Here is a 13700-nt window from a genome sequence, read left to right as displayed (position 1 = left end):
ACCCAAACATCCACTGTCGACTAAAACCATCCACTGATCTAAACTGTTTAATACCTGTTCATCCACTAATCCTATCAATACATGTAAATAATTGGTGTAAAATACAGTTTATCATCTTTTCATGGTCATCAGATATGATCCATTTGGACGTTCAGAGGCTCCGTAGTTACCATGGAAACACCGTCATCTTCTACAACATTGATTCACCAGTAAAACCCATGGAGTTGGATCAATGACAGTGGATGGAGATGATTGGTTTATGTTTAGTTATTGATATATTTTGTGGAAAAAGTCACTTTTTCTTCAGTTTTCTCAGTTTTAAAAAACTAACTTTAGAATTTTCAGAGTTTTCATCCTCTACAGCAGGATGGGACCCCATCAGAGAGAGTCTGTATAATCAATATCAAGCAGCATGGTATGTCAGTGGTGAATTTCCATGCAACCCCACCCCCACCCCCACCCCACCCCACCCAAACACCATCATCTCCTACAACATTGAGCCCGTTTACACGACCATAAAAATCCGATAACTGGGAGTAATCTGATAATCGCCGTAATCAGATGCGATGCGTTCACATGCACTTCAGAAATGTGATAATTGAAAAACCCTGGTTTACATGTTTCAGTCCATTATCTGATTTCTTTCGGAGTACGTGCATATGTTATGACGTAAAACGTACACTTCCCGTCATTTTCAAAACTTCCAACCTCAAAACTTGTCTTGTGACCATGGCAACAACTACAGTGTCAGCATTAGCAGTTCTAATGTGGGAGGAGCTAATAAGAGTACAAAATAGCTCACATGTTGCTTCTATCCTTGATTTTATTTCATTATTTGTTTACCTTTTTTCGTAGGCGCACGTTGTCGCTGTGTAACTTCCGCTTATATGAAATTTTTTGATATAAGCAACATGTAACTTATTTTGTAGTCTTACAAAATAAGTTACATGTTGCTTCTGTCCTTCATTTTATTTAATTGTTTCTTTACCTTTTTCCTTAGGCGCACATTGTTGCTGCATAATAACATTGATTCACCAGTAAAACTCATCAGTGACAGTGGATGGACACACTTGGTTTATGTGCAGTTATTGACAGATTTTGCTGAAAAAGTCACTTTTTCTTCAGTTTTCTCTGTTTTCGATATGATAACCCTTAACTTTTGTGTGAATTTTTATGAACATCTATATGATCAGTGATTTAAACAAAGGGAAAAATACATGACTTTCACTGAAAAATGCAAAATACAGAGGATAATATTATAGTAAATGGTGATAAATCACATAAGAAAGATGAAATAAGTTTTTACTTCTTCCTACTCCTTTTCAAGCATGTATAATTCAATTTCCTTTGTTTTCTTTATCTTATTATTATTATTATTATTATTATTATTATTATTATTTATTAATTTCTTTTTGTGGTTTGTTTGCTTATCAATCATTTATGTTTATGCTTATGTTTATGTTTATGTTCATGCATTTGGCAGACTTACAGGGGAAAACCAATTAAATCACTCAAACAATCAAATTTATTTATATAGCGCCAGATCACAAAAAAGTTATCTCATGACACTTTATATATAGAGTTGGTCTAAACCAGACTGTAAGCCAATTTACAGAAACCCAACAGAATCTTGTGCAGACGTTTCATTCATCACTTTATGTACCAGTACTTATATTTTGCTGGTTGATTTTTGTTTTTATTTTATTGTCTACATGTTCGAAATAAAGATTTCATTTCATTTCAAATAGAGGGGATGGGATCTGCCACGAAAGAAGTACTGGGTTTTTATCAACTACATGCATTGCTCAAAGGTACATCAGCCACCAACTAAACTCCCCATTTGATCATAAGTGACCAATGGTCTCATCCAAACAAGCTGATATAGAATGACATCCTTTCATGTAAACAGCTGCAGGGCTCGTCCGGGATTTGAACCCGGGACCTCTCGCACCCTAAGCGAGAATCATACCCCTAGACCAACGAGCCACTGGCTTAAAAAGCACTACACCATTCATGGAAGTGCTGCAACACCAGGTCGATGCATGGAGTGGATGGAGGACGTCCCTTTTCCATCTCCCTGTATTTAATGTATAGTCACTGGGTAAATGCACGTAACTGATAAAAACAGATACTACACCTGATTTTCCCAGGGATCAAACATCACCCTGGAGACCTGAGTTCCTCGGTAAAGACAAAACTGAGGAATCTGGGTGTCATCTTTGACCAGGACATGTCTTTAGAATTCTACTCCAAACACCTAGTCCTGGTGTCCTGGACACCTGGTGTAGACACCTGGTGTCCACAAATGAGCTCGAGATGATCGTTCACGCTTTCGTATCTTCTCGATTAGACTACTGCAATAGCCTGTTTACATGCTTAAACAAGAAGGAGCTGGCCCGTCTACAGTTTGTCCAGAACTCTGCTGCCAGGCTCCTGACCCGCACAAACAGGAGAACCCACATCACTCCCATCCTTAAATCTCTCCACTGGCTCCCTGTTCTATATCGTCTTCATTTCAAAGTTCTTGTGCTAACTTTCCGGGCCCTACATGGCCAGGCCCCTGCATACATTGCTTCCCTGATCCAGCCCTACAGCTCGACTCGTAGCTTGAGGTCTTCAGGACAGCACCTGCTGATGGTTCCACGGACCTGTTTTAGCACACGCGGTGACAGGTCTTTTAAAGCTGTGGCACCACGTCTATGGAATGACCTGCCTCTACACCTACGGTCCATGGACTCTGTAGAGAGCTTCAAAAAACACCTCCAAACCCTCCTGTTTAAAAAGGCTTTTTAGTCTCCCACCTGACCCAGGACCACCACAGACTGATTACACTCTATGTATTCATCATAACGTACTCCATGTGTCACCCCCCCCCCAGTCTCTCTATATCTCTATCGCTCTCTCTTTTCTCCTCCTTTACTCTCTCTCTCTCTCTTTAACCCCAACTGGTCAAGGCAGACGGCCATCCTTCAGGAGCCTGGGTCTGCTCGAGGTTTCTGCTGTTAAAGGGAAGTTTTTCCTCGCCACTGTCACCAATCACAAGTGTTTGCTCCTGAAGGATTCTGTTGGGTCTCTGTAAACTTAATTTGATTCTGATTTGAATTGATAAAGCACTTTGTGACTCTGTCTGTGAAAAGTGCTCTATAAATAAAACTTACTTTACTTTACTTTACTTACTTTATCCAAAATGCAGAGAAGTGATGAACGAAACGTCTGCACAAGAACTCTGCAGTGAGTGGGTGTAGGTTTTTCTTTTATAATCTAATGCTACAGTGTGATGGGTAGGCAAAAAGCTGAGGAGACGTGAAAATGATGAGGTCAAAGTGAAATAAAACATCAGTGTATAAATCATTATTTCTTCATCTGTCAAAGCTTGGAGATAAGCTTTCTGCTTAGCCCCATGCTAACTACCCCCTCGTACTAACCTACCCCACCCACCCACCCCCACCCCTACATCATGTTTATACTGAGTTACTGCAGGTTTCATCATAGAAACTGATAAAAGCAACTTCATTTCAGACAATATGAGTATGAAACAGTATTATCCTTATCTGTCTTCATCTGAGCTGTAGAATTAGCCTTAGTTTTGGCTCCTCTGTCCTGTAAAGGGCTCATAGTTATCTAAACTCACTTTTATTAGTCTTTCGTTCATTTATTTGTGTATTTGGACCCTAACAGTTCATACAGTTTGAATTTGAACCCTCCAGGTGCTGCAAAGCTATCTTTATATTCATTCTGGCAAAAATCGAGCGGATTTCTACAACCTGTTTTAATTCCTGCTTAATTTGTTACATTTGTAACTAGTTACATCACAACATTTGCACATATAAGGTCAAGACTTTCAACAAACATTTCTCAGAGTACGACATATTTATTTATCAGCAGCAGTGGTTGGAGTAAAAACTGAAGATATGTCCAAACTTTGAGCCGATCACTTAAAATGTTCAGTTGTTGGTTGAACGGGATAGAAAGCACAGTCAACAACCTGGAGGGGGCGGGGCCTGAAGTGGCTCATTTGCATTTAAAGGGCCACTGCTCAAAATGACCTTTCTGGTGAACCTGTGGACTAATGACGTTCATTTTGTCTTCTGTTTTATTGTAATTGTGCTTTTCTTTTTTCTTTCGTTCAGACAAGGTACAGTTTTTAGATGTTACCTGCTTGACAGTTTCAACTGTGACTCCAGTCGTCCTCAGAAACGTCATCCGATGTGCTGCTGACGTGTCATTTTTGTAACATCTAAAAACAATACCTTCTTTGGGCTCTGCGTGCTGGGCTCCAACCCCCCCACCCCACCCCATAGCCATATTAATTTAAATGGATTCATCTAAACTCAAAACAGATAGTAACTGATACAAATACATTGTTACAAAAGTTAAATTATTTAACTAGTAGTATTGTGACTGCCTCCGCCGCTGCCGCTGCCACAATAATTCTAGCAAATTAGGCTACTGGTATTATTAAATATTTTTGTATTATTACAACAATTATCATTTTCCCCCTCACTCCCCCCTCTCTCTTTCTCACTTTCATTTACACCCCCCTCTTCCCCTTCTCCCTACCACCCCTAACCAAGCTATATGGTTTAGTTGCTATTTACATTTATGATCTTTTTCTTTGTAATATGACGTTGTTGTTGTTTGTCAATACTCTGTCATTGTTGTTTTTGGTTTGTTTGTTTGTTTGTTTGTTTATTTGTTTGAGTTTCCCTTTGTTTGTGTTGTTGTTTTTCTGTCCACATTGTCTTGTTAACTATCACTAATAAATAAATAAATAAATAATAATAATAATAAAAACAATACCTTGTCTGAACAAAAGAAAAGTACAATCATATGGACCTGTGGAGTTGAATTAATGAAGAATTCAGACCCAAACATAGCCTTTACAGTTTATGTAGACCACAGGGAAATGTTTTAAAATGAATATTTTCATTTAAAAAAGCAAAATTTCACCCCTTTAAGAAAGCCTACAAAACAAGATGAGCGATTACAGACTATCACCCTGTTAGATCAACAGTCTGTAACCCATGAAAAGCAACTATTTATAAATATTTTTATTATTATCATTGTCCTAAAGCCATTTTTACTTTGTCTAACTGCAACAATGTGCAGCCTTTCCACAGAATAAAAATCTGAATTTAACATTTCACCATTAAATGAAATATTACCGTTTTTGCTTAATTTAATAATAAAAAAACCCAACTCAATTTGTATTTGCTTATAGGGAGCCTGTTTCGAGGTAAACCTACACATGCCAGTGCAGCTTTTTCTCCCTCATAAAACGAATCAATTTTGCCTATTTTGTAATAGTGTCCCTCCACCAACAATAATAAAAACGTTCTTTATTGAAGACATTTAACTTCATAAATGTGCCAGTCGTTGCATTAATGGACTGAAAATACAAAGTTAAAGTAATCATAAGTTGACTACAGCAAAGTAACCACTGTGGTAAAACATAAAGGAGCTTAAATATTTGGTTTTTATAGTTACAGACAGATCTTTTTCTTATTATTTGGTCAAAAATGTGTTTTTAGATGGTTCAAGTTCCTCTTTAGGGTGTACTTCCATGATCATACTGCTCATTCTGCTCTAGTCTGATACAGAATAGTGTTTACTTATGTGCAAAAGGAATGAATTATGAGCTTGATTTGGTCTTTTTGCTCATAATTAATTCCTTTTGCATAGTAGTAAACATTATTCTGTATCAGACTACAGCAGAATGAGCAATATGACCATGGACGTACACCCTAAAAAGCAACTTTTACCATCTAAAAAGACCAAATCAAATTAATTAGAGGAATCATGGTGATATTGACAGATATCGCCATACAGTGTGTGTGTGTGTGTGTGTGTGTGTGTGTGTGATGCATTCAGAGCAATAGCTGCCTTAAAGGTGCAGTTTTTATAGTGTTCTTTCCAATAATAATTCTAATTACTGACTATAATTGAATAAAATAGTGCTCAATCAGTCAAAAAAAAACCCCAGTTTGTTTGATTACAATTAACTCTTTCAAACCTGACGTGTCATCGCTGACTCACCCTGCACAAATGCCGTTTGGATGGCTGTAACTCTTTCACTGTTCGTGCAACTGGAAAAATTCTGATGGTGTCTGAAACCTGAGATTTTGCACTTTATAGTTTTTGTTGGATCATTACACGCCTGTACTAGAAGCTGAAGAAGAACCCGTTTTACCAGAATTACAACATGCAGTAAATTGTAAATGACTGCTAGATTTTGTGGAAGTGTTGTGGAAAAATGTGCAGTAGGACTCACTCATAGCATATTTTCGAACCTTTTTACAGTCAAAATAAGAAAAAAGTCCAGATGGACCATTTTAGGCGTAGGGTTTAAAACAGGCATGTCCAAAGTCCGGCCCGGGGGCCAATCACGGCCCGCGGTCAAATTTTATACGGCCCACAGCTTGGGTTTTATATTCTATTATTTATGGCCCGCTTGGACTGTTGAACCGAGTACATGAATCATAAAAGGTTCAAGATGCAGTTTCTCCTTTCACCTCATGGTGGCAGCACCACTCTAACTCTATCTGGCTCTGTGACCTCTCCGTGAACCTTTTTCGCTCATTTCTAACCACGGCGCCTGTAAATAAAAAAAAGGAAAGTTGACAGTGAGGGCCGCCGCTTCCAGGAGAGATGGGAATTACAATTTTTTTTCACTGACAATCGAGGCAATTATGTTTGCCTAATTTGTCAACAGACTGTTGCCTTGTTTAAGGAATTCAATGTAAAGAGACACGAGCAGACAAAACATGCTAACGCATACGACAAGCTAGCAGGGAGTGAGCGCTCTGAAAAAGTGAAGCAAATTCAAGCTGCTTTAAACTCACAACAGTGACTCTTCATGTGAACCTGGGAGTTCAATGAATTCACCACCAAGGCAGGATACCAAGTTGCCAGGTTAGTTGCCTCTAACTGCTGGTGTTACGTACTTGTAGATGTGACACAAATATTACTTTCTGAATGATTTTGTGAAAGACAAGAGTAAGAGTCATATGTTTTCATCTTAAACGTTAACAGACTTTGCATTACTGAGTAATATATGAGTAATGATTACTCATATAAGTCATGTTTAAAATGAATGTGGGGTTAAGATTTTTATCAACTTGGAAGTTTAAGATACTCTATACAGTTTGTTCTATGTTATCTGACTCCAGATGTGAAAGGAAGGCAGAACTGTTTTTTTTTTTTTTTTTTTTTTTTTAATTTGTTCACACCTGAGTGGCTTAGATTTGGTTACATTGCCATTTAAAAAAAATTATATTGTGACAATGAAAATAAAATTGTTGTAGAACAGCACATTTATATGTAATTTTTACTGTTTAAAAATGTCTGAAGGGACCACTGGCCCCTGGCAATGTCCACATTATCAGATCTGGCCCTCTTTAAAAAAAGTTTGGACACCCCTGGTTTAAAAGGTTAACCTAGAAAAACCTGTTTAAGTATACATAGTGCTGCTTGCTGGGGTGCCGCCACTATTGATGCCATTTTTTCCCTACATGAGCCTACAACGGACCAAAATCAAAGTAACTGTCTGCAGAATGGGGTGGGCTTCTCCATATCTTAAATCTTTTCACGTTCAATTCATGAAGGGTTTTATTTTTCTACACTTAATTTGTTGCTCAGTGGAAGTGATGACAGAGAAGCATTTTGGCAGGTTGTGGAAACACGAAAGATACAGCTAAGGCTTTTGACCCAAGTTGCCAGCCGTTAGGTAAGAGCAACACTGGACCAGAGAAATCACACTGTCTTTGCATTGATTCAGGTATTTGCTGCCACCTAGGGTAAGGGAGTTATACACTGTTGCCTGAATCTATCCCAGTAGTGACTACTTTTGAGGGAAATGTCATAGAGGTGGTTCATGTGTATAAGTATCTTGGTGTCTTCATTGATGACTCCCTCACTTTCAGGCCCCACATTGAAAACCTGGTAAAGAAGTTAAAGCTTAAACTGGGCTTTTACTTTCGAAATAAGTTGTGTTTTTCTTTTGATGTAAAAAAGCGCCTTGTCACTGCCACATTTTTTTTATCGGTGTTAGACTATGGAGATGTGCTTTATATGAATGCATCATCCAAATATCTTCAGATGGTTGACACTGTCTATCATGCTTCTCTGAGGTTTATTACTAATTCTAAAGCCAGGACACATCATTACCTCCGCCAAGGAGGTTATGTTTTTGCCAGGGTTTGTCTGTCTGTCTGTTTGTCTGTCCGTTAGTGTGCAACATAACTCAAAAAGTTATGGACAGATTTTGATGAAATTTTCAGGGTTTGTTGGAAATGGGATAAGGAAGAAATGATTCACTTTTGGGGGTGATCCGGAAGAAATCCTGGATTCTGGATCACTTTGAAATTTTCGTTAACATTGTGGTAAATGGGGCCAAAATTTTCGTTTCCCAATATCTCACTTAATTATTGACCAAAACTCATGAAATTTCACTCAGGAATTGACAATGGGGTCCTCTATCACATTTCAAAGGCTGATCCGGATCTGATCCAGAAGGCAGATTTTATCTCAATTTATATAAAAAATGGGGGTGCCCTTACTTTTTGGCCTACTGTGCCTTTAATATTAAAGGTAGAAATTCCTGACAAGCGCCATCGTGAAGCTCAGTCAGTTCCGCATCGGGAGTATGCCACCGGATTTCATGTAGCTTTAATACTTAAGGAGCTAGATCCAGAAGAAAACCGCCATTACGAGAAATGTGATTTTCGTGAATAACTACTGAACTAATAAGGATATAATTATGAATCCAGTTGCTAATGGTATGTTTTCATGGCCAAGGAATCTTAAAATATAGGTCAAATAAATATGGGACTAATATTTATGGTGGAAATCACAATATGGGGGAATTGTGCAAATCTCATGCAATTTGACTCAGGGATTTACAATGGGGTGTTCTATCAAATGGCAAAGACTGATCCGGATCTTTCAAAAAGTTATGGACAGATTTGGATGAAAATTTCAGGAAATATTGATACTGGCACAAGGAACAAATGATTAAATTTTGGTGGTGATCGGGGGGGGGGGGCACTGATCTACCTTGGCGGAGGTCTGCGCTCTCAGAGTGCTTTTCTAGTTGTGAGTTGTATTCCAGAGTGGGTTGGCCTGCCCTGTACACTAGGAGACTGGGACACTGGTACACTTTTATTTACAAGGCCATACTTGGGCTACTGCCTCCCTACATCTGTAGTTTAATATCAAGAAGAAATATTGAATCTTATTGTCTGAGATCAAACGAGCATTTGTTCCTCTTTGTGCCATTCGCCTGTACAGAGCTGGGAAAAAGGGCATTTGTCTACTCTGCTCCTTGCTCATGGAATATGCTGCTAAGAGACTGGAAACTGACTGAACTGATCTCTCTGAATGCTTTTAAATCCAAACTCAGAGTGTTTGAGAATATCTCAATGACTTGCACGTGTTTTACATAGGTTGACTGATCCTGTAAATTACTGTATGTTGTAACTGTATAATGTAACTGTATGTTGTAACTATGTGTTGTGCTGCCTCTTGGCCAGGACTCCCTTGGAAAAGAGGTTCTTAATCTCAATGGGAATTTCTTCCTGGTTAAATAAAGGTTAAATAAAAAAAAAAAAACTCTACCTTTAACCCTGTAAAGCCTGAACCATTAAATCACTGACAGAAAATTCCAGTTCTTTGAAACTGGAGCCTTTATTGGTCCTTCTGAACAACCCCAAATTTTTTTTTAAAATATCAATTTCCATGTATGAGTTTCAATTTTGTATCATATTTGATACATCGGGTCTCAATGCTCAAATATTATCATTTTTTAACAAACAAAAACATAATGTAACACAAACATGTCTAACAAATTGGTAATTCCTTTTCAAAATTGGCAAAGTTCTGCCTCCTTTCTCATTAATGACAGTCTTGTAGTGTCACTGGAAAGGCCTGTGGTGAATGATTTCCTCCCCCTGGTGGATTATCTGTGTATTGCATGTATCTAATTGTACACATCAGGTTGTTCAAGAAAAAAAATATCACACTGATCATGTAGAGGGCTTCAAAACTCATGTATCAAATATGATACATTTGGTGTTATGGGGTTGAATTCTGAGAAAATGTATCAGAAAATGAAGAATGAAGAGTCCAGATCTGAAGACTTATCTTACGTAAACATTTCTAGTGGAAACATGTTGTAGATTTTCTCACAACTTGTTTGTAATAATTGGTGCAAATTCTGGTGTATAGGTGACGTAAACATTTAAAATAAAAACACTTAAACATCAAATTTCAGTCACATTCTAAAAAAAAACAGTCATAACTTGACTTGTGTTCTCCTCCAGCTAAAGGTCAGAAACGTTAGAGGTTGTGATGACAGAATCAGAGTTTAGAGGAATGCTTCAAAAAAGAAAAAAACTGACTCCCAGTGTCATGTTTTTAACCATGAGGGGAGTTCAACCAAGTGTCGGTTCCAGGGCAGTGTGTGTCGGATTTGCCAAGAGCGTATCGCAGTGTTTAATACAACAGTTAGAAGTCGATACTGTGTTTTAATGGATTTGTTTAATGTAGGTAATCTTTTCATTGTAACCTCAGAGTGCACCAGTTTGACACATGTAGCTGTAAAAATGTCATTGTCTGACAGAAAGTCCTTGTTTGTGAAACAGAGACTCCATCCTTCAGGGCTGTTGAAAAGTCTGTGGTAAAGCAGTCTGTCATGTCTACTAGAATCATGTAGGTTAACATCCTTCAGTCATGTTTCTGCAGGTTTAGAGCTTCACCTGGGATCCAGAGGCGCGTTTGTTTCCCATAAACACAGCGACGAAGACGAGGGGTCAGCCAGTGGTGATAGCAGCATCCAGTATGTCTGATATCAGAACATGACAAGGGATGTGTCTGAAAAGTCCAAAATACAAATCCTATCCACTTTTCTTCACCACTTTTCTTGACCTCAGTGGAAAACGTTGTGGGTTTAAGGAAAGATGGAAAGGAGAATTCATAAAGACTGAGAAAAAAGACATTGTGGAGCAGAGAGATCAGGATGCACCTATAGTAGAAGGATGTTACCTGGGCCGTTGGATCTGTCATTATGGATAAAAAATATATCAAAATACTGGATCTAGGCAAAATAAGCATAAAACTATAAATTATATCTGTATATCTACTAGCCTGCATGTGGTCATTCTTAAAGGATTCTATTAATATTTTCATTATCATTTGTACAGTAAAAAACAGGTTTGCTTGTACAATGAAAATCTTACTTTGCTGTCCACACTGAATGCCACAGGATTCAGTGTGAGGTAAGTATAAGTACAAAAATTTAAATAGAATAATTTACACAGACTAGTTAAGAAATTACAAGAACCAAAACAAAGTGGCATTTAAAATATGGGATGCAAAAGAAAGAGAGCATAAATCAATTTTTGTTTCAGACACAGAGGTCAATATAAAACATAAAACAACATAACAATAAAACCACACACACAGTAAAAAAAATACAGTAAAAATAAATAAATAAATATATGCTTGTGTGTGTGTGTGTGTGTGTGTGTGTGTGTGTGTGTAAAGTACTATTACTAAGAGAAAAATATCTATTTACATAAATGTGTAGCATCTGGGTACTTATGCAAACTGTCAGAGGTGAATGGCATACAACATGTGCAAAACTGTCTGAGATAAGATGTTAAATGTGTAAGACTGTTAGAGATGAACAGTGTGATATATGTATATACAAAGTACATAAAGTGTCAGACATGAATTATGGATACCCGTAGTCAATTTCCATTGGTAGCTATTTCAAAAGATCATGTATAATACTTACATTATAGCCCGTTGTCAAGTACGCACGAGTACTAAGTCACTGCTCCATCAGTCAGTCATGGTTACAGACATGTTGCCTCCTTCAGGATTGATGTGATGCAGTACTATTGTTTTTCTTGTACTGCTGCTGTAGTAACAAAACAATCTCTCTCTCTCTCTCTCTCTCTCTCTCTCTCTCTCTCTCTCTCTCTCTCTCTCTCTCTCTCTATATATATATATATATATATATATATATATATATATATATATGTATATATCTAGCCAGTGCTGGGTGGAGTCTCTAGGACAATGACGCAGTCCAAAGCTTGTGGCTGCACAAACAACTAGCGTCAACACATGCTTTCCACTCAGTCTGTCTCACTGACTGCTGCTTTTTTACTCATACTCGATCACCTGGAATCAATGACAGGTATGTTACTTACAGCTGGCAATGGCTGCTCCTCAAAGGTTCTGTCCCATGCAGAATTCACAGAATTTCATATCATCATATGAAATTTGACACCATATGGGGGTGACTTGATGACCTACTTCCAAAACTTAGAAACCCTCTGACTTCTGCAAACTCTAACACCCAGCACATTATCTCATTTATTGTATCATGTGGGGCTGTAAAGAAAACAAATCAGTGGTCCTTGTCTGTCTCTTTTTTTTTTTTTTTTTGGGGGGGGGGGGGTTCCTTCCTTTTTTTCTTTTTTTTGTCTTGTTTTGGTTGTTGGGAGTTTGAGGTTTGTTTCCTGTATTGAAAAATTTTGTCTTCAGTTGAACATGTATCTCTTCCTTCCCATCAGAAAAATTAATACAAATTTTTGATTTAAAGAAAAAATTCACATAATAAAACTAGACGAGCACTCGGAGAGCACAGGCCACTGCCAAGGCAGATCAGTGCACCCCTTCAATGTTTGCCTGTCTGTGTGATAGATAACTCAAAAAGTTATGAACAGATTTGGATGAAAATTTCAGGAAATGTTGATATTGGCAGAAGGAACAAATGATTAAATTTTGGTGGTGATCGGGGGTAGGGGGGTGGGGGGGCCACGGGGGCCCACTGATCTGCCTTGGCGGTGGTCTGCGCTCTCCGAGTGCTTTTCTAGAAAAGAGAGCGCAGACCTCCTTGAGTTATCTTGCACACAGACAAACAGACAAACCAACGCCGGCAAAAGCATAACCTCCTTGGCGGAGGTAAAGATCTGGTGTGGTGCATTTATGGCAATTTTTGCTGACTTTGCACCTCTTTTGCTCATAAGTAATCAGTGTTGTGCAAGTTACTTCCAAACTGTAATACATTACAGATTACTTGTTACTGTTATTTCAAAGTCATTCCTTACAAATGGTAAATGATCGGTACTTATATAGTGCTTTTCCACACTTTCATGGCGCCTAAAGTGCTTTACAAAGCCTCACATTCACCCATTCACACACTCATACACCAGTAGGCGGCTGCAAGGCTCTGCCTACTGGGAGCAATTTAGGGTTCAAGGTCATGTGGACAGTCGGAGGCAGGATTCCAACCACCGACCCTTCAGACATTGGGCGTCCCGCTCCACAAACTGAGCCACAGCAACTCCGTTTCAAGGGGTAGTGCCAAGTGCAAGGGCCAAGGGGGAGGGGTAAGGGGGAGGGCCAAGGGGTCAAATGGGACTGGGCCTAAAGGAAGCATAGACACTCCATCCCTTTGCATTTATTGAGTCCAGACAGTTCTCATCATAGCCGACACTCGGTTATTTCATCTTATGTCTCTCGGTTCACTCTGTTCAGATTCAGATGAGTCAACATGTGCAGAACATCCCCCTGAACATCTGACCATCGCTGAAATCTGTCATTTTACATCAAACAAACAAGAGTGAGTGGTTTTTATGGACACCTCCCAAACGCCAATGTGGCATGAGTGACTGTTGTGACAGGGGTTA

At 38.5% G+C, this 13700-nt stretch overlaps 1 non-coding gene across 1 annotated transcript; it reads right to left on the bottom strand.

Moving 5' to 3' along the window:
• Positions 1-1914: 1914 nt before the first annotated feature.
• Positions 1915-1986, bottom strand: trnap-agg (transfer RNA proline (anticodon AGG)). Its single transcript has one exon. It is a non-coding gene; the product is annotated as a tRNA-Pro (tRNA).
• Positions 1987-13700: the final 11714 nt, after the last annotated feature.

The sequence above is a fragment of the Sphaeramia orbicularis genome, chromosome 10 (assembly GCF_902148855.1).
Source record: "Sphaeramia orbicularis chromosome 10, fSphaOr1.1, whole genome shotgun sequence".
Classification (NCBI taxonomy): domain Eukaryota; kingdom Metazoa; phylum Chordata; class Actinopteri; order Kurtiformes; family Apogonidae; genus Sphaeramia; species Sphaeramia orbicularis.
Note: the sequence above shows the minus strand (reverse complement) of the source record. Positions and strands in the feature narration are given on the sequence as shown.